The sequence below is a fragment of the Grus americana genome, chromosome 1 (assembly GCF_028858705.1).
Source record: "Grus americana isolate bGruAme1 chromosome 1, bGruAme1.mat, whole genome shotgun sequence".
NCBI lineage: Eukaryota > Metazoa > Chordata > Aves > Gruiformes > Gruidae > Grus > Grus americana.
The window spans coordinates 70,638,576-70,664,838 of NC_072852.1; the positions used below are offsets into that span (position 1 = coordinate 70,638,576).

The 26,263-nt window shown below is 40.1% G+C and overlaps 1 protein-coding gene across 7 annotated transcripts in view; it reads left to right on the top strand.

Moving 5' to 3' along the window:
* Positions 1–26,263, top strand: part of CALD1 (caldesmon 1) — a 203,380-nt gene that overhangs the window by 41,941 nt on the left and 135,176 nt on the right. Inside the window, exon 2 of one of the 7 annotated variants that reach the window (XM_054813239.1) lies at positions 594–678. The exons of the other annotated variants lie outside the window; for them this stretch is intronic. The gene's annotated coding sequence lies outside the window, so the exon portion shown is untranslated. The remainder of the gene's footprint in view (positions 1–593; positions 679–26,263) is intronic. 7 annotated transcript variants of the gene reach the window in all.

The window sequence follows — 26,263 nt, forward strand, 5'->3', positions numbered from 1 at the left end:
CAAACAACCTGTCACCGAAAACTGTGTAAGTGCACTCCAGCAGCTATGCAGAAATAGCCAAACATTTTTGCATCTTTGACTGGAGGCAGCCAGCAATCAAGGAACCACATTGGTCTGCAGCCAAAACAAATAGGGAATTTCCTTGGATACTTTTTGTGAAGTGAATCATGGGGGCATAATCAGGTTTGGCACTCTATTAATTGGTGTAGTTTGGCTATTAAAATTCTCAATTCTGTGGCTGTTGCTTCTCAGGCTGTTCTCAGGATTGCATTACACCGTGGCTGGGTTACGGTCACGGCAGCAAGATCAGGTGAATGGAGCAGCTTTCCCTGCAAGTGGAAGCAACTCTTCCCTCAGTGGGGCTTCGTATGCATAGTGCAGTCTGCCCTTTCTCGCTTGGGATTTTCTTCTTCCTCATGGAGAAGTCATTGGAAAAAGAAAAGGAGCTGCAAGTCATCTTAGTGGTGCAATAGTACCTAGCAACTGCAGCAAGGATGGAGATCTGGTCTGCTTTCTAGATCATCCTTACTGTAAAGTTCTTCTGCCTTTGGTACCCTCTTCATTCCCACCCATAAACACATCTGTCTTTCCAGTGCCTGTGATAACTGTTTGGTTACTCAAAGAATCCCTTGGGAGCTGAAGAGGCAGCATATTCCAGGCACAGGGGCATCATAACTCGTGAGATATGCTATTAATGCTTACATACATTTATTTTCTGGGAGGTGTTTTATGTTCAGTTGAGACAATTGTTAGCGTGACTAGTACTTTAGCGTTTGCTTACTTTCCTTTGAAACTCAAGGTCTGTTGTGGAAAGAGGCCATTCTGGGCGGTTAGTATTCAGCTTAGTTTAACACATTGGGAATATACTTTATGGTAGTCCTTGATTGAACTGGCTGTCAGAATTTGCTTGGGTATTTGGGAGTCTTCCACCTTGATGTTTCATTTTGTTAGTGTTTTGTGTGCTAAGGATTACGAGTAAATATGTACATGGTAGTCTAGCGCTCTGAAACTCTGGAGAAATTATTCCACATTGTGGTTTCTGTGGTCCCTGGACATTACCTGAATGGGAAGGGAGCATTTCTTCCCTTGAGAAGGCCTAACTCTTATTTGTCTTTGTCATTAAGCCTACATACGGTCATTGCACACACACACGTTACAGACTGAGGTAATTATTTCAGCTCAACAGCCATACTAGTCTTTCTCCTAGTGAAAGGTTATGTATATGGAGACTATTATATGTCATTAAGATAATGTTGCTGAATATGTTAGCAAAGTCAATGATTCTACATTCCCTAGATGTCCTGGTTTTAGTCTGACAGGGACATGTAAAACAATTCTGCTTGCCAGGTGGGGAGAAATTTGCCTTTCAAAATTGTTGCTTCAGCAATTGATAGGAGTCTTGCTAAGCAATGATAATAATAATAAGTGTTCCCAGGCTACACTTGTTTTATAATTGATGTTTAGCACAAATTGCTGCAAGTGAGGGAACTCCATCATTCTGACTACACAGGTGGAGGTTATGGTGTCATGCGTAGCAAATTCGCTCATCCAAAAGGATGGGACATTTTTATAAAACAACCAAGTTACAGTAGTGAAGACTAAGGAAAACAATTAAAAGGGATTTAAAGCTTAAGTGAAGAAGCCAGCCTCAATGAGGAGGTGGGAAGGGACTTGCCTTGAATGATTACCCTGTTTGAACACCTCTCTGAAATGACTGGCCACTATCAAGGGCTGTGTCGTGGATGAGGGGTATCACAGATCTGATCTTGGCTTTTCCTCTGAGGGAAATGTTTTGCAAGTGTCCCAAGAAGTCATGGTCGTATACGTGACAGAACTGATGGCTGTTGTGTCTGCAAATCTCTTAGTGAGTGAATAGCAGATAAAGGCTTGCCTTTGAGTCGTGTTGCCTCTCGTACCGTTTTTCTAGTCTGCTTTTTATGATGGCTGGTGTTCATCAGGCAGATCCAAGAGTCCCAAGCAGGGCAGAGTCCTGAGCGCGTACTGTGTTTGTGTGGTCAGGCAGAGCCTGCTCTTCTGGGCTCTGGCCATCGCAGTGTGTGTCAGGACATGAGGGAAAGAAGAGGCAGTGTGAGCTGGGCTAAAGCCAGGAGTAACAGAAACCTAAAAGTGATAGTTTGTTGGACAGTATTGGCTCCCAAACACTTTTTAATTTGCATGTAGAAGGGTAAAGGATCCAGTTTCAGTCCTTGGGAATAATTAGTCCTTAAGCAGTGGAAAACAAAGCAATATGCAATTGGTGAGTTGTCCTGACAAACAGGCATGTCAGAGTAAAACTATTTTTTTGAGGCTGTTAACTCTGCTGACTAACAGAGGGTTGGTTAATTCTGTAAGGATAATGTTTTGGGCAAATCCCAGCCTCCAAATGCCTGCAGGCAGACTTGTCCATATTTGAGGTCTAGTGTTCCTCCTTTGGGCCATATATTTTAAGAGGAATTTTAATGGAAGGAAACATTGTTGCAGAGTAACAGCCTTCTCTGAAGCACTTTCCAAAGAAATGTTAAGGCCAAAGGTCTTGTTTTTTCAGGGCAAAAGATGTGAATCCTCTAATATTTACTCAGTTATAAATAGCAATGAGCAAGGCTCTAAGGATGGATTCCTGGGAGATTGCAGCAAGGGTGGTTATTCCCCAAACTGAGCAAAGGCAACGGTTGTCTTTAATTGTTGCATCTCTTTGGCACAGAGAACAGTATTATCATTAAACAAATAGCAAATAATTGTAATAAATCTGTGAGTTTTTCATTCCTTTGCTCAGGTGCCTCATTCCTCTTCAATCCCAACAAGAACAAAAATGTGTCTTATTTCTAACAAGAGATGACAGTTTGACACTGGGGGAATCTTCATGCTACATGTTTTGGTTCTCCAGCCATGGCAGCAGTGATGCAGATTATGTTAGCATTAGGGCTGTGCAGATGGTAGGAGAAAGGGCAGCCTGGTGTGGAGGGGAAGCACTTGACTGGGATGCAGGAGGTGAAGGACCAGCTGGGCTTGGGCAGGTAACTGCCTTTATCCATACCTCCCTTCCCCCATCTGTAAACAGAACGGAAAATTACTTTTCTTTGAGAGCTGCTGTTTGAAAATGTTGTGTTACTTTCAGCTGAAACCAAAATCTGCTAATATCATTGCTAATAATCGAATTAGCTCACATTTATCTATTTAACAGATTAGTTTGCCTCCCACAGTGAAATTCAGCCTCTTACAGTGTAGGTCTTCTAAAGCTCAGCATGCAATTTATGCATTGCCAAAGAGTTAACATGAAACCCAAGTGATGCATAAGTGTTGCTAAAGAGGCTGAAGGCCAGAGCCTTCCTAATGCCTTGATGCTTCCGAACAGCATTACAGCGTTTGAGGTGTGTTTATAGACTCATGGGTCTGCCTGGAACCACGGGGCCATCCTGGTGCATGTGAGGCATCTGCATCGTTCATATGCGTCACCAGGAAAATAATGCCTGTATGTAAAATTCTAAAAAATAAGGAAAAGCACAGCATTAATTCTTGGAAAAGGAGTGCAGGTGCTGGTTTGCTTTCTAATTTTCTATATCAAGAGTGAATGTATGGTAACTAAACTGACCGGAAAATGCGTTTTGTAACAAATGCATTAGCTAAGACCTCAAATAGAAAGAAAAAGTATTTTTCAAGTACTGATATGGTTTTGTGTAGATGTATGTTTTTTCTGTTAGTACTTATTGGAGAAAAAAAAATCAAAATTGGCCTCTAATAGTTCTTAAGTATTATACAAATTCTTGCAACGTAGTTTTTTTTTTCCTTCTTCCTATGCTAAGACAGGTATTTAACTTTTTACAAAGTTATAGCTAAACTCTGTGAGATGCTTTAAAGTTTAGGGAATCTAACAGATATCCCATTGTAACCTGTTGTGTGCTATCCACACCTAAAAAATTATATTTAATGCCCAGTACTCAAACCCTCCCCCCAAAAGTAACAGGGATTAAATGACAGAATTGCTGCTTTTTTTTGGTGGTTGTTGGCACTATCATATATGCTAAAGGCATTCCAACCAAGGGCATGTGGCTGTAATGGAATTTGATGTACAATCAGTTTTAGGGAACAGCCTGTGCCTTGTTAATATAATCCATAAAAGGTATCCAAGCTTCCTGAAACCAGTCCCTTCTGTTTCCAAGTCTGCATATGATCTCATAGGAAATGATCTGGGAGAGGCTAGCTAACCCTTTTGCATAATCAAGGTAGCATTGTTCTTTTAATGTCTAAAGTGACTTGTTTCACTGATACAAGCTCAATGATCCGCTTTTCCTCTGTTGCCAAATCCCTGTTATCAGACTTCGCAATGATTTCGGTGGCATTAGATTAAAAAGTGAGAGGACTGAAGTGTGACTTAAAGACTAGCCTTGATAATGTCATTCAGTTGCTTTGCCACCCTTTTTTGTCTTAACTGTTTAAAATGTCCTAAACCACTTGCTGCCTGGCGAAATTTGAAAGACGGAAATGCAAATACATAACACAAGTGGGCAAGGTTTATTTTGCAGTGGGCTCAGAGGCAAGTAAACAATCTGCACCTCGCTGAGTTTCATAAATGGCAGTAGTAGCAAGGCAGATAGTGAGGAAAATACCTGCCCTGCATATAGATTTGATATTGTGAAATCTCTCATATGTAACATTAGCAGTAGATATAGCAAGTATGTTCTTGTATTGGAGCCCTTTAAAACTTCCTTTTTCTGAGATGTTTACACAAACGCCGAATGCCTCGTACAGCGTGTGTTCTTTTATATCCTTGGGATACCCAGGATTTCCTTACTATATCTAGCCCAAGAAGGGAAACACTCCAAGGAGCGTCTATCTCTGAAAGCCTTGTACGGCAGCTAGTGTTAATCTTCATTGGCAGGGGAGAGAGAACAAAACTATCTGGGTTTTGTAACTGTCTAAAGTACAATTATGGTCTAGTTCATGTGAATAGGTAGTAACTGCACCAAACTGAAATTACAGTGAGCCTAAGCAGAGGGCTCTGTGGCACTCTGCTTACTGCCGAGTTGTTAAGTTTGGCACTCTGCTCTGGGCTCCAGTCAAACATTTTCTTAACCATATTAGGTTATATGGAAATTGGCCAACAAGCAATAGGCTTTTGATGTACTTATTGTTTGTGCACATATTTTATGGAGTAGACAGCCACTGCTTTTCTTAAGAACTAGCAGGTTTCACAAAATAAGAGAAATGGAACCCTTTAAAAATTGTCATTGAAGTTTGATAGTAAAAAAAGAGCATTTCCCAATGCAGAGGAATCAAAAGTTGACGTTGTTGTAACACAAGTTTGTGGTTCCCTTGTGCTTTTCATCCATAGATCTTGATCGCTCTGTAAATCAGACCCCAATAAAAGCCCAAATAGTTAAATATTATGCTGTTATTCAGGTGAAAAACAGGAGTGCAGTGAACCTGACAGGCTAAGGCAACAAGCATACCTGTTTCTTTTGGCAGACTCACCAAGGTGTGGTAGCCCCTAGCAAAGGGGCAGAACGAACAAGTGGATCGGTGACTCTCTAAAGTCTTGCAACAAGTTTTGCTTGAGTTTGGCACATGGAGCCTTTTGTGTCCTGATGGACTGTCAACAAGGTCCGCTTATGTGCCTGCCCTGTTTCATGGAGAAAACAAAGAGGAAACCCAGAAGTTACTAAATATTGAGTTGTTTAGTTCCTTAATCATTGTGAATTATCCCAAAGCCAAATAGAATGGGATCTGGCATTTATTTTCATGATTGTTCTTCAGGATGGTTAGAGGAGAGATGGGAACCACTGGTGAATGCCCCATTTGGGAGATCGTTCATCAACACATGCAGGCTGGTCTACTTGTGTCGGGGAGTTCCTAAAGCTGTGGCTACCCCACTACTTGGGGTAATGCAGACATCCTGGAAATATTCAAGTTCAAGTTTGATGAGGCTCTGAGCAACCTGATCTAGTTGAAGATGTCCTTGCTCGTTGCAGAGGGATTGGACTAGACGACCTTTAAATCCTCCTTCTAAACCAAACCATTCTATGATTCTGTGCCTGTGTTGCTTCCGGGTTAAAGGTATGTGAAATTTCCCCAGCCAGGGACAGAATGTTCCATTGGGGAAATTTCAACACTTGTTTTCAACCTAGAATTTCAAAATAGAGTGTTTTCCAGATTTAGCTGGCAATTTTTTTGTTCGAGAAGCAGTAGTGTTGATTAAACATATTATCAGATCTACTCCATACTCTAGTAGATTTTGCTATTAAAATGAGTTTTTTTGATCAATAAATGTCTTTATGATTTTTAGTTTACTACTACTCCCTGTAGATGTAAACTCTTGTTTCACTAAAATGATTTTGCCCTTGCTAGTGGTCTTCTAATACTTGCAGACAGTTGTCACGTCCCTTTCTTAGGATTTAGTCAGTTGATGCATCCTTAGCTCTTTTAATCTCTCTTTGCAAGTCAGTTCCTCTCTGCTTGCTTAACATTTTTATGGCTCTCCTGCGATCTTCCTCTGGCTTGTTATTATCATTCAGGAAATGAGTTCTCCAGAGCTGAATGAAGCATTCCAGGTATGATCACCACAGAGCTGTTTTAGGGATATTACCTTTCTGCCCTGTGAGGTTGCTTTTCTATTTCATTTAATTTTCTATTTCATTTAATATCTTTTGGTCTCTTTCTGCTGCCACATCATGTACCGATTTGATGTGTACTCCTAAGAAACTGGATTAAACAAGGCCGAATTTAAACCCTTTGAGCCTTTTGATTGTGAAGTTTGGTAACATCTTTCAAACACGCAAAAAAGGCTGAAGCCATGCCTGTGGTTTGGACCTAAAGACAGCACTGTGCTGACAGGAGGCTGGCATCATCTCATGAGTTCTGACCCTGATTTTTGCTGAGGATGTGTATGATACTATACAAATCATTCAATTTCTTGGCCCCTGTGTCCATATGTGTTAGAGGATGAAAACACCATAGTAGCTGCATTTTGTAAGGCTACTGTGAGGGTTGGTTCAAGTTTGCACATGATCCGGAAAATATAAAGAAGTGGAAATGTAAAATATTTGGGAAAAATGCTGCAGCAAACGACATTATGTGACCTGTAAGCTTATGTTGTCCAGGCTTGTGGAAATAGAGGAGGACCATCTTTAAAAATTCTGTTTGTGCATAGTCATTTGTTACCTTGTTTACCAAAAGAAGAGGGGAACTAAATAAAAACAAAAAGCATGAACTTTATATTGAGCGTAACTGCTGCGAATTTCACTAGAGACCCGTTGAAAATATGGTTTTAACGCGTCCACATTTGCTTTGTTGTTTTGCCCAGCTGTTGATTTTTATTTTAAGAGATTTGCACAGGCAAGTGTACAATCATCTGAAAATCTTGGAAAAGGAAGTTAACCTGTCTTTTGTTTAGGTGTGTTTATATCAGCGCAAAATGAATGCAGTATCATCAAAAAATGTAGCAGAGCTAATAGAAGAGCATGGAGAAGATAAAATATTATTTTTACATGTACTTTGAACCCATGTAAATGATACGTCACAAAGGCTGCTAATCCACTCACTGGCACGGCATATGGATTTACTGGATTAAAGAAAACTGTGTCATACCCTGCTGCATGAAGCAGATGCAGCCGGAGGCAGATTTATCTAACTCTCCTCTGCCTGTCATCTTTGCGAGGTACAAAGCTGCAGAAGTTTTCACTGCAGAAACATCCAGTTGATGTTAATTTGTGAGGACCTGGTGTGTATTGGCGGTATATACCTGGTGAGGTGTTCTCTGAGCATAGTAACACACCTGAGAGCCAGGCTGACTTGTGGGCAGTCTTTTTAATCGGGTCCAGTACTGCTTATGTAAGCTGAGAAACTTGCAGTAATGGTCCTTGAGGTTTATAAATACATCCATGATTTGTAGTTTTAGTACGCTAGGCTTATACTTGGAAGCGAATGCTCTGAGGTTGCTGATCATGAATATAGTTGAAAAAAACCATTTTCTTAGCATTAGTTGAATTTTTGACTCTATATAGCTGCTTATAGAGTTTGGTGATTGAAAGATTACAAAACCATTTTTGTGAAAGTTACTGCCCAGGTGAAGGCTTTTTCCATAGACTGGAGCCATGGATGGGGACCGAAATGTGTGCAAAAGGTTTGAAAAGCGCAAGGGGGATGTGCAAAGGCGTGTGAGCTCTTGGGGCAGGAGGGAAGGAGGTGACTAGTTGTGGTGTTCTGCAATTCCATAATGCATCAGACTAAGACAAAACAGATGGAAATACAACCTCAGTGCTGAATTCACTCAAGGGAAATGGGGAGGAGGTAGAGAAACACTTCTGTTGGTTCCCACTTTAGGTCCAGTACAGAACGGAGCTCTGCTGTAGGGCTGTAGTTCAGTTCTTGCAAGAAGCATTTCTATGGAATTTTGGCCTTAGGTGGACTTCCCAAGAACAGCTACTGTCCAGAAGATATTCCAGCTAAAATCTTCTGAGAGCAGTTTGAAAATGCTGGCACTGTTTCATCTGAAGTCTGATCCAACTTTAACTGAGAGGGACATAAGAGGTTCTAAATGCCTCCTCTCTAGGCTGTCCATCTGGTTCTTCTGTTTGTTCATTTTATGGACACCCCAACTAACCAAACCCCTAAATGACCACTTACAAAGAATATGAAAGTAAAAAAGTTGTACAGAATTTATTTGACTAGACTAAGGCATTTTTTTATGAACAGATCGTTATGAGCAGAGGACAGTGTCTTCTCAGCAGCGAGAGGGGAGATTGTGGCAGGGTAACATGGCATGGAAAACAGTGATCCACACTGCACTTGCTGCAAGTGTAGCCTGTGTTTCAGCTGGGTTGCAGCCTTTGCAGAAATCGTTCCTGCTATATTAGTAGTGTTGTCAGCGTCACAACAACAGTTGTTACTGGCATCTGCAAGTAGACCTTTCCTTGGCTTAATCCTAAACCATCAGGACTAGGCTAGTGGATTAAGCTGTGTGAGCAAGGACAGGAATTCAGCAAGATGCCTTGTTTTTCTGTACCTCAGTTTTCCTATTGGGAATAACCTGACATGGCACAACCAGATTAGGCAACGTATGCTTGATCAGGAGGAGTATTTGTATGTCAGTGACGCTATACGGTTCTGTTCATGTGACTATTTAGTGAGATACAATTCTTGCCTGAAGCGTTTCTAACTTAAAATAGACAAAAATAGGCACGTACAGTGGGAACAGAGATGCGGACTGACTTATCTAAGGGTCACAGAGTCTGTTTAGAGGAGGGCTGTGTTTGGCACCTGGTCCCCAGAAAGGTCTTCCGGTGGCTGACTCAGTAAACCCCACTGTGCCTAAATATTAACTGACCTGGTACAGGCAAAAGACAGTTTTGATCCACGCTAAGGGGGTCTCAGATCCTCCGAGCTCGTCCCTTTTAAGGCCAGGTGTTCTTTGCTAAAGGATTCACCTGTATGAAATAAATATGGCTGTGACAGTAGGAAGGCTGGGGTGGCTGGACTTACAGAGAATTCAGGGCTTTCCCAAGCCTGAGCGTGAATCTGGATGAGCTGGCTCCAGCCTGTACCCAAACTTCAAAGTCTTCAGTGAACTTCTAAATAACACAGTAGGAGATTTTGGGGTTTGATTTGTTTTCCTAGAGGTGAGCCAGCAGTATGAAGCTGAGATCCAGATGTGTTCTGGATCCAGTCTCCTATTTTATGTGTATAAAAGGCAGCTATTTTGAAGAACTGATTAATTATGGCCCACCTGCGTTGTTCTTGGGATGCAACTATGGTGTTGCTTTGGATGCTTTTTTTCTGTATACCTCCTTCCATATGCCTCATTGTGTCATGTAATGGAGAGGGTTAAAGAGTTACTACTACATTTACATGTGTTTTGGGGAAAAAAGTCTTCCTATTGCTCTTCCCCACCCCCATTTGTTCCAGAATTTTAGTTAATCGAGTTTTGGCAAGATGATTACGTAGCTTGAATATAAAAGAAGATTTTGTTTTATGGCTCAATAAAATCTGTAGATGTGCCTGTGAAGTTAAAGGTAAGCAGATCTCATGCTCCAGAGTGTAAGATGAATGCTGATGGATTCAGAAAAAGAATTCACCTATCTTATCCTGCTTGTTATTGCATGATTTGATAGGTGAATTGTTGATTTGTTTTATCTTCTTCTGAATATCTCATAGCCACTTTTGGAGGCAGAATGCTGTTGTCAGTAAAGCAGCAGCTACAGCTGTTATCACTGATGTTATGCTTATGATCCAAACAAAAATAACAGATCAGAGCTCTATAATATGAACAGGATTTTTATAAACAAATATGTGGGGAAATTAAAGTGAAAATAATAGTGGTTAGGGGGAGAGTTTCCAGGAGATGAAATAGGCACTCAGTGAAAGTCAAAGCTAGTAACTGTCCACTGTATCTCTTTAAAATATCTCTTTAAATTTTCAGGTTCAGATTTTTTTTTTTTTTTTGCTTTAAGGAAAAGAAATTGAATTAATGGACTTCAAAACCGTATGCTTGGCAAAAAAATTCTGCGTCTTGAGTTCATTATACTTATACAGCTATCCCAATCTGGCTTTAGACTGGGATTTTGTATGTTTGATTTGATTGTTATCTATGATTAACAGAGTGGCCATAGTCAGAGTATCTTGGGTTCTGGTTTTGTTACATCTGTCATTGATTTTTTTAATACCTTTGGGCTATGAGAATATGCTGACTTGCCAGTTGAATCCTTAGGAATCTTTCTCTGCAAGTGCTTCTGTGGAGAAGGTAATGACTGTGGACTTCCTCCTCTTTCCTGTGGTCTTTTGATGAGCTCCAGCTTGCTGCTGCTGTTGTTCAAGACACACACAGCATTTACGCTGAGACTGGCAGGTGATATTACAAAATATAGAAGCTAGACTGGAAGAAATGTTGGGAAGTAATCCAGTCCATTCTATTGGCCCAAACCAGAGGTTACTACTAAAATAAATTTTGGGTGGTGTATTCTGTTCTCGAAGTGTCCCATGTGAAGCTTTGTAGTTTGCCTCAGTTGACAGTGCTTAATTATCCTTCTCTTTACACAGTTTTCCCAAGTGTCTTAATTGGTAGGGAAATTGCTAGTGTCAATGGAGAAAAATCAGTCTCCATAGCTCCATCTCAAGCACATTATGTCTTGTCCTGCCCTCAGTATATGAAGAGTTTATCTTTCTCTTCTCCTTGAATATCTGTGAAGAGAATTACCATATTTTTTAGGCTCAGCAAACCCAACCCTTCCAGCCTCTCCATTGAGGCCACGTTTCCTAGATCTCTGAAAACTTTTGTTGCCCTTTTCTGCACCCTCTTCCAATTGGTCCACGTCTTTCCTAAAGTGATGTATACTTGCAGATGGACTCAGGACTCCAGCCAGGAACTGACCAGTGCTCTAGAGGAAGGGAATGCTGTTTGTAATTGCTGTGTTTCCAACCACATGACATTGTTCCTACAGTGCGATGCACTATCAGCCCTGGATGTTGTTTTCTTCTTCTTTTTTCTTCTTTTTAAGAACTGAGAATTACCGCTTCATTTAGTAAACCACTATCTAGTGTTTGTGAAAGCAATTACCAAACCACTACCATGATTTTTGGAGAGATTTAGCCTGCAAGTTTGGAATTCTCAATGCTGAAAGTTGTCTGGTTTTGCATGTTCTGATACTAGTCAATAGTGCCTTCACTTGCAATTCCCAACTTTTATATTTTTTTAAGCTATTAATAGCAAAATATGTGTCAATGAAGTATCTTGATTGTTTTGATCAATGGCTTGGGCTGCCTAATATATTCAGCCACATCATGACCAAGTGGCTTCACAGGATAGGTCAGGCTGAAAAACAAAATAGGCTGAAATAGAGAGGCAAGCCCTAGAGCAATGAGGGAAGTGGAAACGCATGCATGAAATGCTTCAATGAGTTTTTGAAAGTGATTAGAACAGAAACACTTTAGGAGAGCAGGATGGATCTGGAGCCAAGTTTCTTCAGCGCCTATGGGTGTGCTTCATATTCATTTTTAATATCTGGTTTTAGAAATCTTGAGAAAGAAAAGGCAATGCTATGACAGAAGAGCAAACATGTTTTGTTGAAAGTGGAGCAAGTCTGGGGAAGATGTCATTTTATTAGAGTGGAAGCCATGCTCCTTCCATATAAGATGAACAGCGTTAAGGCGAAGTGCTTGCTCCTCTGATCCTCCTTGCTATCCCATGACTGAAAGACTTTGGAGTCTTTGAAGTGAATTTAGCACAGCACTGGAGAATCTCCTCAAGCTTGGCCTCCTGGAGGTTTTCTAGATGCTTAGATGATTGTTAATGAAGAGGACAGCTCTTATCACATACATCCCCTGAAGAACTAAATTGAGAACATCTACATTGGTAGCAAAGAGATTGTCAGTTCCTAACATCCATTTGCATTGTTTTGAGTACGCTGAATGCAGAATAGGAGCCTTGCAGAGAAAGGTCCACTTATGTTCTTTAATCCTACGAGCCATTCATTCAATTCAAGCCAATTTTTTCTACTTTTTTCAAAGAGAGGGGGAATGAAAAAGGGTGTCCATCAGCATAACTAGAGAAAAAAAGCTTTGGAAATACAAGGCTAAGGAAATATAAAATTGGACTTGTTATGGTAATGAAGCATAATAGTAAGAGTTCACAATGGGTCCGTTACTGTAATCAAGCAGAGAAAAGGCTCTAATCCTTTGAAGCATACAATTTTTTACATTATTTGCCCAGGTGTGGGTGTGGCAGATGGGGCCAGATGTCCATGGTACGACTCTGTGGGCTCTGTGTGGGTCAAGCTGAATGTGGCCAATATTCCCAGAATGCCAGACTTACTAAAGGGGTAAGCTTTCTTGCCTTGGTGACTGCCTAGCTACAGTATTCACCTTTAGAAATACCAAAATTTACCTCTTAGGGTGATAACTGATACACAGTAGATTTTCACTGTGCTAGGAACAGGAAATAATTCCTGTTTCAAACTTTCCCATGCACTGAATGAACATGTGTTTTTAAGATCACCACCTTGGCTTTTTCAAAGTTTTCTGTCTGAACCTAGGAATATCTTGTGCATGTTACTGTGGTACATATGTAGACCTCAACTGCTAGGTATTGTTAATAAAATTCCATTTACGTATTATGCACATTTGCAAAATGTTAATTGAAATCTGTGGAAACATGAAATAGGCTTTCAAATGGGTTTTGAGCCAGGCTTTGAATTAGAATAAACGTACTGGTAATAGTCAGTTGTGCAAAGGTAAATACTTGGGTTTTTTTCTCCTAACAGTGTAACAGCAGCATAAACACGTTGAGCATTTACATAGCAGTGTAATATCTTGTTTGCGTAGACTTATGAAGAAAAATCAAGTGTTTTCCTTTTCCCTCCCCACCCCTTCCTCTGGGGCATTGTTAGAATGTGTACATATTTGATCTGATCCAAACCTAGGGAACTGAAACAAGTTTTTTCCCACTGACTTGATAGGTTTTGGTCATTTCCCCAAGACTCAGACGTTATTCATGTCACTTCTTTTTCCTCAGAGCTGTCTTTAACTCTGTTACAAAGACCTTAATGAATGTTCAAGAAACGTTTAAATAAAAGTGCGGAAGCTGAAGTCCCCATCTCACTAGTAGGCCATGGTTCAGTGGTAAAGTAAATTGTGCGTTAGGGCTCCTAGTAACTAATAAGAAACATAGTTGGATGGTGTAATGCAACTGTGATAGAAATTCTCTCTGCTTATTCCTATTACTAGCAAGCCAACTGACAGGTTAGCTTCATACTGGTAGGATTTTTGGTGGATTAGGTATTGCCTTTGCTTGCAAAGCTATCACAGAGCTGCTACAAAGGTGTTATGCTAGTATAAACTCCATAAGCTAATAGGACAAAAATGTGATCACAGATGATCAGATTTGCGGGCTTTGGAATGTTTGTGCACAAACCTAGTGCTTGTGAAACCTCAGTCTAAGTGTAACTAGTCAGCTGCAGTTATGAATTCAAACTACCTTGAGTTATCCTTAGGACTACAGGTGAACTAGTGCACTTTCAAGAAAGAGTATGTGAATGAAAAAAACTAATTGCTTGCAGTTAACATTTGCATAAAGGCCACTTTTCTCTGTCCTTCAAGCACTGTAAATACCCATTAAAGTCTTGCTGTATGGTATCAATAGTATATTTTTATTTTTCATTATATAGCATACGTCTACTCTTGAAGTCTGGTTCAGATGGCTAAAATACACATGTAAAGATGGAAAAAGGTAGAATCATTTTAGATATTTTGAGTGATATCAATCAGACCTCAGATATAGTATCCCTGCTTTGTAACTTATGGTCTTGAAGTTTCTAGGTGTATCTGTTAGATCAGGACCTCACAGTGTTAACAAGTGATTGCTTTTGTCATACTGGAAGTGTTGTCTGTGCTCTACAATAAAAATATTGGTGCTAGGAAAAACAAGATGAGCTATTTAATGATATTTAGGTAAGGCTGACATTAGACTTGAATGTCATGGCTCCTGTAGACGTGCCTCGGCCACAGGATTTTCGTGTTTCTCTCTAAATACAAATGAAGTGATGTCAGCTAAAATACTTTGCCAGTTAAAAAGCCTCTATGATGGGGTATAGCTTGGCAAATAGAGAGCTGGACTGCACCTCAGAGGACCAAGGTTGTCCTCTTGCTGTTTCAGACCCTTTCCACCTCTCATGCGGGAGGGCTTGAATAGCTTGTGTTAATTCCCTGGGATTTTTTCCTGTAATGTGCCTCAGTGAGGAGCAGCTTGAAGTAGGTTTCAGCATGTCATGTTACTGAGCTCTTCATTTCGAGGTGGACTGTACAGTGCTGGTTTGATTCATTCTGAAGTTTCTGTTGCAGTCAGGCAACCTTTTGGTTAGTATGTTGGATGCTGCATATTTCATGGTGGATTTAGCTGGGCTCATAGAGCTTTCTGTAAACCATGCAGTTCTAGAAAGAAATTTATGGGTTTAAATGAGTAACCAGTTACATACGGCAAATGGCAGAGTCTCCGATTACCGTATGAAAGGAAGTTTGGGTTTACCACTAATTGTAGATAAAAATTAATATTTGCAAAGGAGACACATATGATTTATTTATAAGTGTTTTCTGTTTCCATAATGAAATTTCCTTCAGGTTTAAGTACAGTCATTTGGAGTAAAAAGCCAGAGGTCTGTGTCTCATTAGTTTCTGGTGATTGTCAGAAGCCATTAATCAATTGCCCCTTTAACCAACATAGGTCCTAATTCAGCAAAGCATTTAGGCACATACTTAACTGTACGCATGTGTTTCAAAGCACTTTGCTAAATCAGGGCTTTAATGTGGTTCAAGTTTGTGGCATTTCTTTCCAAGTCTAAGGTTACCCTGAAATGGCAGGAGTAGCTAATACGTCAGCTAAGGTGCCATGTACCTTTTTCACCTGTCTTTCTAAAAAGTGACATGCGAGGGGGAAAAAATCGGTCAGGTTTTCCCTCTACTGCCTTTTTCGCATCCCCTTCAATTCCTACCTCAAATGGAGGCTTCTGTACTGAATAGTAGGGTATCTGAAATGGTAGAGCGTCAGGAGCAGGGAGGGTGAAGTGAGGGGAAAGCAGTTTCTACCCTATTGTTTTGAACTCGGATCTCTGCTTTTTCTAAAGCCCACTTGACTACGTGGAGACCTATCCTCTCCTATGTCCAGATTAATCCTGGTATGCAGGCTTGCTCTCATAAGCCTAGGTAGGGTACACATATGTCTTAATCTACAGAGGAGATGTAGAGTGAGGGGAACTTGAATTTAATTCTCCCAAGTATTTCTACTCTTGTGAAAATTACAGTGGGACTTTCAGTGGTGATGACAGGTAAAGACTGAGGGTTATGTTCTCAGTCCCAGTCTTGTCCAATTTGGTGCAAAAAGGATGCAATCCATCCACAGCTATCCTGCAGAGAAATTCCCTGGCAGAAGCAGCATCCCAACTGGCACAATGCCAGTGTAACTGGCCCCCATGTCCACCCTTCCCATTTTTACTCCAGTAAAAGCATCCAAGGGACCTGAGGAGTTTTTTCCCTTGCATTTATTCATACATGATTCATTATTTAGTAGAGATGATTGAGAGCTGTCAGAAATTACAGCAGTTACTAGACCAATATGATTTTTATGTATCAGCAGGAGGTTGGATGCCTTGAGAGTAAAGGGAATCAGTTTTACAGTCTTTTCAGGATTTGTTTGGCATGAGAGACAGTATAGCCCTTATGCACTTCCCCCCCGTTCTATGAAAGTCAAAGCGCCCCAGCACTGACAGCCACCTTTAACACAAAGACCTTGATTCATTGTGGACTTTACAGTAGGGATGCTGCCTGTTGAATCATCAGCACCACTTTTTGATGAACATAAGTTTCCTTTGGATTTCCTCTTCTCAAATGTTGCTGCCACTCAAACTTGTTTTGCTTGTGAAATCTGACATCATCTCAGCCTGAGGTTGTATGTGGGAAGGAAAATGACTTCATTGATTCATGTTTCCATTTTCTTCCCTTTCCATATTTGACAGCAACAAGATCACGTGATGGAATGTTGCACATAAACCTTTGCTATGTACATTACAGAGATGGAAATGACAACTGACGCTTGCCTTTCAGACTGAAGCAAAGCCTCCATTGCTCATAATGGACCTTGGCTCTGCAGCATGCAGTCAATAGATTACTGTGAAAAATTTTGTGTGCTTCCTTTGACTTTCTATCAGTATTTTCTCTATCCCAGAGAAAAGAAACCAAAACACTTTCTGTTATCTGTACTGATAGTTTTATACCACACTTGTAAGGAGCTCAAGCACTGTTTATGTTGAAAAGCATTCCAAGATCTCAAAGACTTAAAGTTTGACCAGATGAGAATCAAAGGGCAGCAGGAGAAGCGGCAGCACTGAGGCAAACCCCTGCCCCGAATCTCACCCCAAGCCCTTTACCCAAATCACGTGGCAGAGTTAGGCAGATAAGTCTCATCTTGCATGTCAGGTCACAGCTTTCTCTTTTGCTGGTAAAAGGGTGCCTTTCGGAGGCTCAAACAGTTTTCTGTAGCTTGACTAATAATGGTGGCAGTGGCTGTCTCCTTAGTATGCTTTTCCTCTGGGACCCTAAATAGAATTGTCACCCACGCCAGTTGTGGAATCTTTTTGATAAAGATTGTTTTGCCACTCTCGCATGACTTACTGAGGCAGGTAAAACCAGAGACTTTCTGTGGTGCATTTTTCCAATTTGGAACATGTTCCTTTGATTTTTGGTTTTGGAAAGTCAAAGCAACACTTATGGAAGTTTTAAGATAGTTCTCAGTTTTCCTTCATGCTTTGGTTGTGTGGTTGCTTGGAATTCCCAGTTGCCTTGTGCTTTTTTAATGTGCAAGAGATTTCGGGGGCTTCACATCTGATACCTCTGCAGTATGGTTTGCCGAGCACTGTGTGTTCAGGTGTTGCAGATCTGCCAGGAGCAGAAGCTGTGGGCTCTGTGCAAAACTGCTTCAGCCTATATATGTATACAACTTTGAAGCACTCGTCGCTAGTTGGGAATCCTGGCTCTAGAGGAAGTGGCACATCTGAGGAAAGGGATCACGAATAGTAAATTGATTAACTATTTGTCAAAATAAACCATCCAGTTCTGACAGATGCTGAGCAACTGTAGGTGGCCCTGGAAAGTGTGAATCCTCAGCCATCCATAGAAGATGCTTGGCAACAGCAGAGAGATGATCTTGAATAATTAAATAAAATGCCTGTATTTGTTTCTAGGCCATGAAGTTTAACAAAAAAAGAGAAGGGAAAGGATAGACAGGGAACAAAAGGTGAAATGATGGGATATGTGTGATTAACATAGATTTAACTTTGCTGTCCGTGATGATGGTACAGTTCAAGTTTGTGGCATTTCTTTCCAAGTCTAAGGTTACCCTGAAATGGCAGGAGTAGCTAATACGTCAGCTAAGGTGCCATGTACCTTTTTCACCTGTCTTTCTAAAAAGTGACATGCGAGGGGGAAAAAATCGGACAGTTTTTCCCTCTGTGATGAAGTGGATGTGTTCTGTGACTTATTTTCTTCTACTTTAAAGTAGTGGAGCTCTAAAAATGACTAATGAACCTCCTTTCAAGGTTCATATCTGTGACCTAATTCATATGTGCAGGAATCTTGTCTTCCCCTTAACTGCAGCAGAAAGCTGAGGGTTGCTCATCAAAAGAGCGTTAGAGGCCAAAGCAGGAGACCCTGGACAAGATCCAGCACAAATAGCAGCATTCCACTGAAAACGGGAATCAGATGTACAGTGCACATGATAGTCTAATTGGCAGATGCTGTTTACCATATGTTAATTGCAAGTTGTATTGTAAATTATGATGTTGATTAAGGCAATAATTAGAGCAGTTCCGTGTAAGATGCTGAGTTGTTAAAAATAATTGTTCTGATAGAAGCATTTTTATCAGGGTACCATTGAAACTTATTCTTTTGAACAAAACCTTGTTAATGTCCATTGTTCATAACCTCAACTGATGCAAATCAGAATACATAGGACTAGTTTCCACAGAGAAGTTATTACTGAAGGAACTGGCCTGTTGTACTTTCACACTATGGAAGATAGTATCATTTGTATGTTTGCACACTGTATTTTTGTGCTACGTATATTGCAAGATGTATCAGTGCATAGTTATCATTAAACTTCACTTTAATTGCAGAATCACAGAATAGCTGAGGTTGCAAGGGACCTCTGGAGACTTTGTTGTCCCACCCCACTCTGCTCAAAGTAGGGTCAGCTAGAGTAGATTGCCCATGCTTATGTCCAGTTGGGTTTTGAATACCTCTAAAGATGGAGACTCCATGGCCTCTTTGTTGAACTTCATAAGGTTCCTGTTGGACCATTTCTTCAGCTTGTCAAGGTCCCTCTGAATAGCAGCACGACCACTTGGAGTATCAACCACTCCTTGCAGTTTTATGTTGTCTGCAAACTTGCTGAGGGTGGACTCTTCCATCATTCTGGTCATTAATGAAGATGTTACATAGTATTGGCCCCAGTGTCGACCCAGGTGTACACTGCTAGTGACTGGCCTCCCACCAGGTTTCGTAACACTGATCTCAACCCGCTGGGCCTGACGGTTCTTCCAGTTTTCAATCCATCTCTTTGTCTATGCTGTTGTTATACGCTATGAGACAAGTGTCAAGAGCCTTACTAAAGTTGAGATAAACACCATCCACTGCTCTCCTGATCTCAAAATAATCTAAAAAAATTACCCTTATTTTTCCATGCTTGGAGTGTTATGCCATCTTTAAATGTAAATGAGCGTAACTGGGAGTAAAAAATTAGTTTATCTAAACCTGGTTCTTTTCAGTCTTTGTTGAAGGCAACAGACTTTTTTCAAAGAAATTTTCAAAGATACAAGATGCATAAATCCTATTAAAACTTATGAGGCTTGGGCTTTAACTGTTATTTATGCCTTCAGAAGTCTATATTTTGTGTCTCCAACATGCGTGTTGGCCAAGCAAAGTGCTTGCCTGCCAGAACTCATTTTGGAGCTTTAGAGCAAGGCAAGGGTGGGCTGCGATCTTGAAGAACCTCTTCCAGGGTTCTGTGATCAAAGCTTCTCCATTAAGACAACTTTAGTACTTTATTGCCACGGTTATTTTATAAAAAGCTGGTAAGTGATCACAGGAAGTTAGTCAAGTTACTGATATGAATGATGTCTCTTACAGATATCAATGGAAAATAGCATTGCTCATTAATTGTGGTAACTAACAACCCATTAACATGCTGATTTCTGTTTAAGAATATATTCTATCCCATTGTAAACTGTTTATGACTAGAACCCTGATAATTCTTAGTAGCTTGTTTATCAATGTTTAATATTAGCATTATCTGTGTTTTGCTTTCTATTACATTACCCTGCATCTAGAATGAAACTCTTGACACTGAGAGTTTGTCTGTATTTACTCTGAAGTAGGCTGGACTCAATGATCTTAAAGGTCTTTTCCAACATGATTCTATGAATGGTTACCCTGGTTTTGGTCTCCTTTAAAATGTCTAATTACTTGATGCAACCATCTGTAGGCACAAACAGGGATGGTTCTCATAGTTACTAGGAGTGAATATTATAATACATAGAGCACCATACCCCCAGTGGGGATGCTAGTATAGAAATGGAGCTCAGGTTACATCTTGTAGACAAATTTCACTTATCTGGAGGCTGGAAATCAGTCTTTGGACTGTACAAAGTGTGGGACAAGCCTCTTATGTTGTATTGTCTGCGTGGTGTTGGGTATTTCATAGTAGAGGAAAAAGTAGGGGGAAGCCTTTGCAAGAAAAGGATCAAAATGGTGTTCTTCAGACCAATCCAGCAGGCACAACGCTATAATTCCTTTCTAGTACAGAGTGATCTTCTTCTGGGAGACCAGCTGCAGCTGTGGCCATGGTAGTTTGTATGATTAAGGCTGAGCGGTGCTTCAGCTGTATACCACTGCTCACATTCTTGCAATGACTCCTGTGCAAGTAGCTGGGCTGGCCACCTTCACATGGGACATCTAAAGATATCCCAAAGAGAACAGAGCTAATCATCTGTTTGCACCTAATGAGCATGGTGGGGAGGTGGTAGAAAGTGCAGAGGCAGAAATCTCACATGGCTCTTCCCTTAACGTATAGTCTTATTCTCAAAACCATACTGAAAACACGACCATTGGCACATGCTTGTGGGTACAAGAGTCCTTGTTTCACCACACTTCCCTTATACCACAGTGCTGAGGTTTTCCTTTGCATTTCAATTGGAAAGAAGCTGACTTTCTGTCTATGTTCTACAGGTAAGTAGTCACCTTAGCACCATGTCATTATAACAAGTTTTTAAGCTGTACCAGCAAACATGAGGAAAAAAACCTCCTTTTTCTCTCCTTAAAAAAAAAAAAAAAAGAATAGTACTTCACACACTCTAGTCAACAGTGTGTGTTTCTGAGAGATTGATTTATATCCATTCTCTCAAAGTGGAAGGAACCCCAAGAAGGGGAAATCACTGCGTTGAAGGAGAGGCTACTTTGATTTACGTCATCTTAAAAGTGTTTGGACTTCCAGTCACACTCTAAGCTCTCAAATTGAAATAACTATCTCTACCCAGGGATTTGTATGGGCTTAGCTGCATCTGTTCAGAATTGTACCTCTCACTGAAGTAGTGCAGCTTTCTCTTCCTAGAAGCTGTTTGCATAGCAGCCAAAGACTGCAGTTGTAAAGGCAAGATTAAACTGGTGAAATCTTATGTGGGTCTTTCTGTTTGCTTTTCTGCTCTAGAAAGAAAGTTTACTTAGATGCTGTGGTCCATAATTACTTGGCTGTGAACATGTTACCAGGGAGGTGATGCACAGGGCACCAGAAGAGAGCAAACAGTGCTGTGATTGCTATGTATGACCAGTCTTTGTATTGAGGCAGGTATTTGAAAATGACCAATCCAGAGAAATCTGCACCTCTGAGAATGGAGTCACTTTTATGAGGGTTTGTCCTAAAGCTGGGAGAGCTTGGTTTGCACTTGGCTGGTCTGCTCATGAGTCTTAAGCCACAGACACCTCATGGAAGAAGTGTAAATAGTTCAAGAAGACTTGAGATTTCATGTCCAAGTGTACATGTATGTACTACTTCTGAATGCACTCGGGGAATATCTTCCTCTTTAAAAGAATGAAGAAAGTAGAGAAGTGGATACTTTTTTTTAAGCTTTGCGTCCTGGTTTCAAGAATCCCAGTGAGGCAAAAACTCTTAAGAATGTGGCACATAGGTAGAAATTTTTGATTATAGAAAATCTTTCAGCTTTGTCATGAATGTCTGTCTGAAATTTTATTAGATCTATCTTGAAATAAGAATGTTGCACAGTTTGGGGGCTGATAAATCAGAGTCTCTACATTAACTATATAGAGATTTTTAACTATGTATGGTCTTCACAGATGTTTGGTCAATTACCAAGCACAGGTGATCCTACTGCCATTCCTATAGGGCACTGGAGATATCACTGCTGCTTTGTATGCTTAGAACAAAACAGTACTTGGGGCTGGTCTGAAGCTTCCTCTCTTTTCTCCTTCCTCTGTTTTTCATGGTTTGGATGTCATTTGTGGATGCATAAAGAGACCCTTCAGTTGGTATAAAGTATGTGCCTTGGTTCTGGCTCAAACAAGGAAGTCGACAGCAATGGAATCGCTATTTCTAGAGAAGACAGCAGTTTATCATCTTCTGCCACGTTTGTCACAGCCTTTTCTCCCTTTTCAGAGCATACTACTGAAAGAATTCAACAGAAACCAGTTTTGTGTTTTTAGGAAATTGAAGCATTTGTTTCTTTCAGAGAAAGTTGCTTCCCCCCACCCCCTGTAAAGAAAACCAAAGAAAGAAAAGAACCCAACTGGTCCAGTTTGACGCACAGGGAGGCCCCCATGTAAGGGTCTTAATTCACAGAACATGCCTGTGACTGTACAAGTTATTTATTTTCCCTTTGTTACAATCAGCCTATTGTAAAATGAGAACAGAAATTACTCCTTTCTTCATAGGTTTGTTGTGAGATTGAAAACTGTGAATCACTCAGTATTGCAGTAGAAATCATATGCATACCATAGAGAGAAACAAAAACTTTACTGTGGTTGAATGTTGACTAAAAGTGAGTAGAAATATATTTGTACTTGTGTATTGCAAGAAACTATATAAACTTAGCCAGGGAAAAGATTATGTATTACCCGAAGCCTTCCCTGTTTGGAGTTTCAACCATATTCCTCTCACATTGGGATGCAGCTCTTTTTCCTATAGATATGCAAAGGGCAATGCCATGCATGGAATCAGTGATTTGCTACTAGAAGGATCACTAAAGCTGCTGTCCCACTCTGGCACCCTAGATGGAAAATGCAATGTAGCCAAACATTAACTGGGAGTCAGTCTGTGCCTAACTGGGCTGACGTAGCTGTCGCTGCCATCACCAGTACTCTATCAGCTTTGTAGATCAGTGAAAGGCTTTGTTCTATGAGACTTCTAATTCAACATCACTTATAAAACCTCATATTTACTTATTTGGTTGCCACTCTCCCCTTCAAATTTATCCTAGAAACAAATGCAGAAGTGGGAGCATACTATTAGTTTTTGTAGTGTTGCTGCCAAGTGATTGAATCTGACATTACTGCACAGAGGGCTAATTTCTGCAGTGTGGAGCTGGCGTTCCAGGCATTGCACTGCAATAGCGAAGTATATGGGAAAAAGTCGAGGAGCACTGTCTGGAGGAATTATGTAGGCCAGTCCAAATTCCAACTGAGGAATCCCCAGATGATAATTATTTAGAAGGTTTCTGCTCTCTAGTGGGTACAAGTCAAAATTAGAAAAATATCTGAGATGATGAATGGCTTGGAGGAGAACAATCTAATTGTTTTGATGAAAGCTGTTTTGTAGATCAAACTCAGAGCTACAACACTAGCCATCTAACTTCTCAAACCCTAATTATATTTTTTTTTTGTCTTTGATTATCTATTTTTAATCTTCAGTTTCTGGAAAGATAGGTAGAATGAGCAGTGCTGCATGAAGTATTTGTTATCATAAGGCTTTTTGTGCAACCCTCCTATCTGACAGTAAATCAACACAAATTCCTTCTCTGTCGGTGTGTGGGCCTCTTTAGATGCAAAATCAAACTGTGCAAATCTTCTGTCTTTTTGGTGTCTGTAGAGGGAACAAGCACCACTGAGGATACTGTAAATATAAAAGAATAATGTGATAATATCTTGAATGTGACACCATGCAGCTACAACAAGCCCCAGCCTTAAGCTGGAGGAGCTGTAAGAGTTGCTTTAGGCCTCTAGTGTAACGGACCTAGCTCAAGCCTACTGCTAATCTTGTACCTGTTAAACCAGTTCTCAGGTTGGTCTCATTCCCTCTGTACCAACCGTTCTCCCCATCTTTTTTTATCTCCTTTGATGCTTCTATATCACTGCTGCTCTTTCTCTGGTTGTAACATCCTTTTTTCCATCACTTTAATTTTCACGTCCCCTTTTCTTACCTGTCATGTGTGTTTTGGGTGTGCTTTCATCTAAAGCATAGGGCAGATTTATTTCTATAGCTGCTCCTTCTGTCGGCTTCTTTCAACCACCAGTGGTAATGTTATTTCTAGTCTGCATAAAGTTGTGATAGGTAGGATGGTCTAATAGATTTAAAAGAATTGGGACTGTAGAGAGTAGAATTCCTCTCCAACTTGTATCAAAACAAATGAAACTGGTGCTAACTTCATGCTATTGTCACAATGTGACATTTATTGTGATGGTGTAGGCCTCTGCCATTTCAGCTAAAATAGTTGCTCTGTCTGAACTGGGAGAAGTCATAATTTGGCATCCATTGAATGGATGAAACTAGGCGTTGTTTCATGTACAAACTATTTCATTCCCGTATTTTCAACAGGACCACGAAAAGAAGATGGAGCATATACAAATGGGAAAGTTCTTTGAACTGTGGTTTTGTATATGACATGGTAGGAGAAATTAGTAGAGTGGGAGACTATTGTTTAGTTTTGTATATTTCTACAACCTAAAGATCAAGGAAATCCTGAGGCTGACAAGAGGGTTCTGTTGTAAAATAAGAAATACATAAAATTTAAGTGTCAATCTTCTTGAATTCCACTTAGTGAATGAATTGTGATGTCTATATGATACTTTGCTGTTTATTAGTCTAATGTGACCCTTATAGAAAGATTACTTTAGATGAATGGCATCAAGACATAAAATTAATAAACTCTCCCTGAGTGTTGTTAGCAATGAGAGCTGACAATAGACAACATCAACTAGTTTCCCATGAGAAACAAAGAAATATCAAAGGGCTGCAAATAGCATTCAGTTTTCTGTTTTCCAGATGAAGATGGGGCATGTGGATGGTCTTAAATGTTTTGCCCATTTTGGCAAATGCTTGCATTTTCAGTGGCTTAGCTTCTTTGAGATTTAAAAGACAAAATAGTGCTATTATCATATGACAAGAAGAGACACCCAGCCTTTTAAAACACTGCAGAATCATTGAGCTATTCTTCACTGATATAACTGCTCTTCTGAATAAAAGGCTGATGACATTAAGTGACTTTATTACAACGCTTGCCTGCTAGAGAGGATCTCTTATCTTCCATTTGTATTTTTGAGTTTCACTTTAGTTTCCCTGTTATCCTCAGTATTTGTGTGATTGTACGTACCTACCGGTCATTATACAGGCAATGGAACAAACCTCCTAAGGCTTTTGCTTTGTTTTGGTTTTTAGATTGAGCTGTTGCAGATCTTGAAGAAAAGCAAAAATACTGTGGGAAGGATAGTAGAATCCTCTTCAGTAGTCAGAATGAAGAAGTTCCTATTTTGATAGTCAAGTAGTCACCCTATCTGGAAAAGTAAGAGTTTAACTGAGAAGCCTCTCTGACTTCTCTATTTTCATGTAAACCTTAGACTCAAGCAGCAAGTGACCATCTGAAAGATAAAACCATCCTTCCAATCATGTTTTATTCAATTCAATTATATTCTTACATGGAAATTGGTGTAAAACTCAAGGAGTCTGAAGCATAGCATATTTAGGTTCTGCCAGTGCCAAGCTATTCTTCCCCCCTTTCTCTTATTTTATAATGCTGAATCCATTTTTTTTTGTTGCCACAAGAGAATTAAGGTTCATAGAATTAGTTTTAGCTCTGCTTCAATGCTTAATTACCTAGAAAAGTAATTCTCTGTTGTGTACTGGTGTGTACTGGTCACTAAGCTGTTGAATTATTTAAATTTGATTTGGATGAGGAATAACATTTGAGTTCCAAAGGCTTTTTAATGTTGGGGTGTTTTTATATTATTTCAACAACAATGATTTGAACTCTCACTAGTTGCAGCAACCCTTCTTTGTGAGCCAGTGTCCTTGAGACAAAACAAATACATTGCTTTGCCTAAATGCGGTTTTCTTCCCTCTTCCAAAAAATATGCAAAGCATAAAGAAAAACATTTTGCAACCCAGTATCCTTTTTCTCCTGTGCTTACTGTTGCATCACAAATAATATGCATTCCGCTGTTTAGTTAGCTAACCTTATGTTCTGTGGTCAACCACAAATTTTCTCTGGAGTCAATGGAAGATTCAGATACTAGAGGAATCTGGATGTGAGTCAGCAGAGATACTGACCAGATCTGGGGGAAAAAAAAAACCTTCTCTTTATGTTTTCGCAAATTCAGAATCTTTCTGGAAATGCAATGGGATGCATAGAAAGACCTCATAACGTAGAAAAGCAGACAGAGAGAAGCATTTTCAGTCTAATCCATTGGCTAGGTTTCCTTGCAAGATTGAAGGTTTAAATACCACTCTGTGCTG